This window comes from Pinus tabuliformis, chromosome 3_1 (genome assembly GCF_031772625.1).
Source record: "Pinus tabuliformis cultivar Carrire ecotype Pingquan chromosome 3_1, CPIR1, whole genome shotgun sequence".
Lineage (NCBI taxonomy): Eukaryota > Viridiplantae > Streptophyta > Pinopsida > Pinales > Pinaceae > Pinus > Pinus tabuliformis.
In genome coordinates this window covers 42,087,769-42,095,666 of record NC_142301.1, presented here as the reverse complement: position 1 = coordinate 42,095,666, position 7,898 = coordinate 42,087,769, and positions in this window count along the sequence as shown.

Sequence of the window (7,898 nt, the reverse complement as noted above, 5' to 3'; positions counted from 1 at the left end):
GCAGAACCCTCCCAGTTGCATCAATTCACAGCTGGGACCAATTCGTTAAGATTTTCATCTTGGAATTTGATTGTTATGATTACGACCAGGTATATGATGAAATTGATTATCTTAGAAAACAAGATGAACCCGTAAGGGATTTCAATATGCGATTTCATCTTAAATGCCTACAGTGTGATCTCGAAAATGACCTCACAGACGAAGAATCTTTAGATTACGATGAGTATTTCCTACCTCCTGTGTCTAGCCAATCAGAAATTAATTCTACCTTTGTTAGCTTTTCTTCTAATATGAATGATCATTCCAAGTTAAATACACAAAGCATCCATAATGAAGAAAATCTACAAAGCCTGGGAGTCATGCATGCTCTACTACCAGAAAAGAGAGATGAAGATGCTAAGAGCAAAATTACCTTGGAAACAGAAGATGACGCTGACAATATCATTTCAAGTCAACGAATGCAGATGCCAAGGTTAGATCAATCTAATGTTTCTCTTTCAAAAGGTATCAGCGCAAAAAGGTATGATCTAAAGCCCGACATTTGTGATGGATCTGATGAACAAAGTTTCTTTTATGATGTTTTTAAATGCATTGTTCCAGATTTACATTTTTCTCTTTATCCTGATGTTTTTAGTGATGACAACCTTTCCCCTCTTAATATTCAAGATATCTCAAAAACTACAGAGGGTTATTTAAATGACTCATCATTAGGTTTTCAAGTTAAAGAGATTGCATTAACACAGCTTTCGATCAAGGATAAAAAGGAATTGTCTTACCTCCCTTATTAGAAAACATACAATGAAAAAGAGAAACCTAGGGAAATCTGTAGAGTCTTTTGTGATAGTTACTTTGACAATGATAATGTTGTTGGGTTTTCTCAGATAACTCAACTAGGGTCAGAGGATAAAGGACATCTTAAATCAGAAATCATGTCAGTCCACCCTCATCTCGAAGTAGAAGATCACTTAAATGATTTTACTATCCCAGGTAATACCCCGATCTATGATTCGTATCATGAGGAAAGCTCCATCCCAGTTTGTAATCACGACCTAGTTCCCTATTCACAAAACCTGGCCAGTTTTTGTGAAAAACAAGATGTTACAAGTAAAGCCCAGTCGTGCTGTAACACTATTTGTATAAATTCCCAATCATTCCTTTCTCACTCAAACTCATTATGTACAAAATCGGATTTCTTTTCAAATCTTCAAACTTTGGATAGATTATGTTTTAGCGACTTACATATGAGAATTTTCTTCTCAAACAAAATCACAAAAAATTCGAAATTAACAGATAAAAGGTTACAAGTCATTGAAATCAAAAAAAAAATTCCACAATTTGACTTGCTGTCTTTCCTATTGCGACATCATCAATTCACAACTGAAATTCATTCTGATTTTTATGATCCAATAGGTACCCAGTTGGAAACAACTTTGCATAAGAAAAGAAAATCAGCCAGAATTCCAATTGAGGTTCTGTGTTTTTATTTCTTATCCAACAATTACGATCCAAGAAAAATTTGATTCTTTTTATTAATGCTTGGAAGATTCATTCGGCTAGGGATAAAAATGAATAGATGGTTCCATTGGAAATATCATTTCACATAGTTATTTCCTGTATATGGTTAGAATAGGAGTAGGAGTAGGAGTAGTTTAGTTAGGTTTTTGTTTTTAATAACTGATAGGCAAAGCTATACATATTCTCTTCATAACCTCAGAAAATATTTTCCTATCATTCCTTTTTAATTTCCTCCATAATAATGTTTGTTCTGGTTCAATGACATTTGACATTTACTGAAGATACCTTGTCTCTGTTTGAAATTTGGAACTTCTGCTACTATCAACAGCGAATCTTTTAAGAAAAATTGATCTTTATTATCATTAGAACTTCAACCCATATATGATGATAGTTTCAAACTCCAAAATTTTAAAGAAAGCTATCTCAGTATAGGATTTGTTTTAGGTCAGCACAATGAAAGGTATCAATCTTAAGATAAGTATTCTCTGTCAAAACAGCCTTTATCGCCCTATCATTGTCGTCCAGAACTTTCTTAAGGAAAAACAATGACTTCCTCCCTGCTAAAAGGAAATTACAGCATTCAGAGAAACAACCCAAGAAAAACACTATATCTCAAAGAATAAGAGGTCTCATCACGAGCCGGTTTATCATGATCACAGATATTATAACTTGCTGACTTTGCCAATACTGTCTATCAAAACAGGGCAACGACTTAAGATTGTTCCAATCAAAAGACAAGAGGTCTCATCACGAGCCGGCTTGTTCAGAAAAAGTGTAAATCAAGTGAATGACTGTGTCATAATTTGGCCACCAAACCAAGACATTGTTCTTTAGAGAATTAAAAAAGGAAAAGTGTGTAAAAAGGATTTTTCTCTGGAATGTTGCGAATAACCTCAAGCAGGATAAAGGATCATTGTTGGTTAAAAGGTAACCCTGTCAAGGCTATGGACGCCTACTGGCAGCAGAGGCTCTACCTGCGACTAAGGAGCATACTAAAGGACTGATAAACAGAGAAGACTTTATTTTATGTCTTACAAAGACCAAGTAACAGCTGATCTAGATGCAAAGACGAACTGGGTGTACAAATAATTGAAACGGAAAGAGTTTGAAACGAAACATCATAGACAGTTTGAAGTCTCATTTGTCTTATCTTTTTATAATAAAGTTCAAAATTTTTAAATTTTTCAGAAAGTTTTTAAAAGCGTCAATAGAAATAACAGAGATAACTGGTTCTCCCAAGTGAATTGCCAATTGTTGTGGCCAGCAACAACCCCCCCCTTTTTTCATTTAGTATCAAATCATGATACCAAATGAATGGGGACCCTTAGATAAAAATTTTAAGAAAAGATAGACTTTCTTTTTTGAAGTTACAAATCATAATTTAGAAAAGGCATCTTAGATATTTTTCTATGGAAGACGATAGGTCTTTTAAAGTCGCGTATGCAAAAAGATGGGAAACATCTCCGTTACTCTTCTAAAAATCAAAATACGCGCCACCCTCATGATTAATAACGACATCGCATCGCACCATACTGATGTCCATAACGAAAAGCCAAGAAATTCGCCGATCTGCGATATTGCGATCGCTAGATCGCATATCGCATAAACAAGCCAGACGAGATTTGGCAAGCACTAGGTTTTGCGATCTGCGATATTGCGATCGTGCGACATGCGAGGGTACGTCAGCAAATCATAAAATCACCTTATTACGAATCCTCCGGGCGCCCCTTTCAAAGGAAAAGCCACTTACCATTACCTGACCTGAAATCATGCGCTTTTAATATTAGTAAGTAAATTGGTTGTCAGTCATTAAGAGGATTAAAGACGCGTGCCTTGTTGGATATTTGCTTCACGTAAGGTGGCGTAATTGATTTATCTCTTGCATTTAAAACTCTCCCATCACCTTTCTAATCGGACATTCCATTTCACTTGTAATCTGCAGGAACAAAGTGCAAAGACGACTCAGAAAGAAACACAAAGTAAAAATGGGAAAGAAGAACAAGGCTCAGAGCTCCGAAGCAAGAGAGAAGACCAAGGAGATGGCGCCCCTATACACAGATACAGCCTGCAACCGAGATGCAGGAATCTCCACATGGGAAGGCATGTACAGGCTATTAGAAGAGGAGAAGCCGAGAATAATGAAAGTGACTGCCGTTGCAGGTGCACCACGCTCCTCTGAAGCAACCCTAGAAGACCTAGCATGTTCATTCCTTCACAGAATAGCGGCAAGGCCTAAGAATCTACCATACACAGATATGGTCAAGTGGATTCTGGATGATGCAGAATTAAACAACAGACAATTCAAGATTCAGGGACATGGGATCGTGGGATCTTTCGCTGCCCAAGATCTGAAGCTAATGTACCATCTGCCCGAACCGCAAGCGACCTATAATGCAGAATTTCTTAGGAAGTTCGCAATGGAGAACCCAGATCTATCAGACACCACTAAAGAATGGTCTAGAAGAGATGAGCCGTTAAAGAAGGATAAGAAAGGTATGTACAGCACGGGTTCCCTTACTTCTCCATATTGTTTTGCTGCAGCCATGCTGTGTAGGTTGTTTGGTATGCCCGATATCAACAAGTTTTCATCTGAGTGGCTGCCATTAATCGACGCTGCCACAAATGCCGATTTAGTAGATTGGGCTAAAATTCTTTCCGATACTCTATATACGGCTGTGGTTAGTTACAGGTCCAAAAGATCCTTTTCTCAAAGGGTCTATCCTCCTTTCTATTTGGCTGCCTATGTTATGGATTCTTTTTGCCTTGTATCTAATTTCCCCATTATGGGATGGAAATGGACTACCCAAGACCCGTTGCCTATTCACGTCTATCACAAAGTCTTGTGGGATTCCCAGTTTGCCCCTCATTTTTACCAGATTTGCCATGGGCTTATATTGCCCATATATAGAATGATATATGGTAAGGACCCCCCAAGGTGCTCTCCCGAAGCCGAGACCGACATCATCTCCATCGCAAGATGGTTTGGGGAAGAATGGTTTACTTACATTCGAGTTTATGGAAGCACTGTACCTCCACATGTCCTACCCTTGTATGTCCCAGATAAGCTTTTGGCTCGAGAAATCGCTTATCAAACCTATTCTGAAGGCGGCTTAACCAAAGAATTAAAAGATAAGAAAAAGGCCATTTGGCCTCAATTTCCCGTCAATTGTGGGGCCTTCTCTTTATTCGATGCAGGACACGCTTTTGATGAGGTGGAAAACGTGACGTGCCTTCAATTATATAAGTTCCCGGTGAGGCCATTCGACCCAAATAAAGTTGCCCAAGAGTTTACTACGAACGTCAAGATAAGAGTGTTCTTCGGACACAAAGATTTGTTTGACGATCTCTTTCAGGGTAAGAGCTCACTCAAAGAGATTTTGCGAGAAGCTCAGTCAAGGTTATCTCCAGGTGAACTCCAGAAATTCACATCATATAGAGATAGAAGGCTGGCCAGCATTCCACTAGAAAGGCTACGAATACCTACTAGAGAGCCAACTCCGAGCATCAGCCTCAGCGAGAACTCCAGCACTTCCAAATCTAAGTCCAACGCCGCGCGAGAAGGTTCCGAACACCCTGAAGAATCTGTGCATGACAAAAGAATTAACGAAGAAGCAGTCAAAGATACAGCTCGGTCCAGTGTAATGTTTCAGCAACAAGTTATCACCTCGCCACCAAGAGATGTTCCCCCTCCGGTTATCGAAGCTCCTCTTGTCACAGTAGAGCTAGATAAAGAGTGGGAGTCCTTCAATGAATTAATCAACCTCGAAGGGCAAGTCCCAAAGACGCCCGTGAACGATACACAGGAGGTGCAAGAAGTTGCTCCAACCATAGTCAGCGTTACCACAGAAGCAGAAGATCTCTCCATCACTCCATCCTCAGAACTTCTACTTAACGTAGAAGAAATTCCCCCGCTAGATGTGTTCTACAGTCCCCAGCACAAAGCAGTTGTGAGAAGACAAAGAAAGAAAAGAAAGCTCGAAAATGCACTGTCTCAAGACGCTGAACATTTAGACGTCTTGTGGAAAGACCCAAGTAATAATCCTACAGAAAATCTTACGAAGCTGTCTCAAATTGCAGGAGCGTATGCTTCTGCAACTATTGACAAGGCCTCTGAAGTTCAGCAGCTCTTAAAGGAACGAGAAAATCACATACAACTGCTACAACAACAGTTACAGCAAGCCAACGCAAACAATGAAGCTTCCAGACAGCTCGAAAAGCTCCAAGAAGACTTCCAACAGATGCAAATAGGCTACCAAAAGAGTCTTGAAGAAAAAGAAAAACAACTGCAGGCGGAGCAAGAAATACACAGAGATGAACCTAAGCTTGCAGAGTTTATTTCAGAGTCCATCGGCTTGAACGAGCAACTACTGCAGCAACAAGAAGAATTGGGGCGTAAAATATCACAGTGGAGGCACTTCTGTGAGCTAAGCGACAAAATCACCAGTCAGGTGGTGGAATTGCGAAGCGAATATGATCAGAACGACAAGAGAGTGACAGAGTATCTGACTTGGCAAGACGATGAGAAGGGAAAAAGAGCAGGAGCACCTAGAATTAATGAAAATCATAAAGAAATGCTCTTTAATAAATGGGACGAGCAGATCACGCAGGCAGAGCAAGCAGCAGAGGCAGCAGCGACACAGGCAAGTATTCTTATCGACTGTGTAAATGAAAATTTACACAGGGCCAATTTGATTTCAGAGACCACCCCGGGATACCTACCAAACAAGTTGCAACTGGAGACAGAATGGAGGCAAAAGGCACAGGCAAAAGGGAAAGCTATCCAAGCACTGGCTAGACTGAATTGGGAAAGTTACTGGATGTACCTGGTTAAACCACATAGCCAATGGATGACGGTAAAGTGTATCATGAACGCAGCCGAGAAGGTAGCGCCAGCTCTTATAGATGTCGTTTTCGCAGCCCAGCTCAGAACGGAAATTAGCCAGCCGACTCTTCTCAAGCCTATGTTAGAAACATGCAACTTCAAAGACCAAGTCCACAAGTAGTTTTATTTAGAATGTTGTTTCTTTTTGTTTTAGTTATATTAGAAAAAGGACGGTCGTTTGAAAACCGAATCCTTAATTTTGTAATAATACTATTATTAGGATTAGGACATAGTATTTTAACCCTTCTCATTGCATTGGAGAAGGGTCCAGAAATTTGTCAAAAAACTTGTCCTCAGAACATGCATTTCTGCACCTCAGAGGGGGTTTTGATGAATGGAAGGATCGGATTTATTGATATTTGCATCTTAATGTCTGCTACTGATGTTGCATTTCTGTACTCTTAGTAGGTGTTAGAAGTAAGTAGAAGTAAATCATTATTGCTTGAAGTTTGTGAGTAAAAATCAGTCATAAATGGTACTTTTATCTCTTGATGAATTTCTACTTATTTGCTTAGAGTGATATACAGCTGATGTTATTTATATGTTAATGTATAAATGTGTGGTTACCATTTGGCACTTTTGTACAATGGAGTCATTTGTTCATGCTTGACATATGAATGATTTATCATGCGATATGCAGTCCACAACTGTCCTGTTTAACTTCTTATGCAGAATGGTTTATCTTAAATGGTTTATATTCTTATAGTAGCTGAATAATCTTCATTACCAGTTATTATATGAAATCTTTTTAGATCGCATGATGGAAAAGATATACCCCGGGTTAGCGTAGATTGCATATGTTGTTTTCATTAGATTTCAACAGCTTATAGTCAAATCATGAGTTAGATTTAAATTAGCTCTCAAAAGTTCTCAAAGAAACAGCATAATCAAACCCTACACACACACACACCCCTTAGATCGGGAAGCTGGTCCCGTTATCCCCAGTCAGACCCGCTACACCAAACAGGCAAGGAGCCGCCAACCAGGTTCCCGACCGGGTGGGTATCCCCCTTGTTGTTGACCCGATTTCAGGGCCCTCAACATATTTGGCGCTAGAAGGAGGGCCTGAGCATAATACCTGTTGGAATGCTTTTGAAATTATAAATCTTGAAACAAGATGACTACTCATGAAGTTCCTATTTGGAGTTGCATCTATGTTCATACCTCTTCCAACATTCCACCGGACGTGGTAAGGCTATTGTCTCAGGTAAAGTTCAATGGTAAGAAAAACTCTTCCGCATTCAATCACGCCCTTCAGTTCATACAAAAAGTTTCAACTTCTGATACTCAGAAGATTGATGAAGGCGTTTTGTGCAGGATTTTTACTCTTACCTTCACAGCAGAAGCTACAAAATGGTGCAGAACCCTCCCAGTTGCATCAATTCACAGCTGGGACCAATTCGTTAAGATTTTCATCTTGGAATTTGATTGTTATGATTACGACCAGGTATATGATGAAATTGATTATCTTAGAAAACAAGATGAACCCGTAAGGGATTTC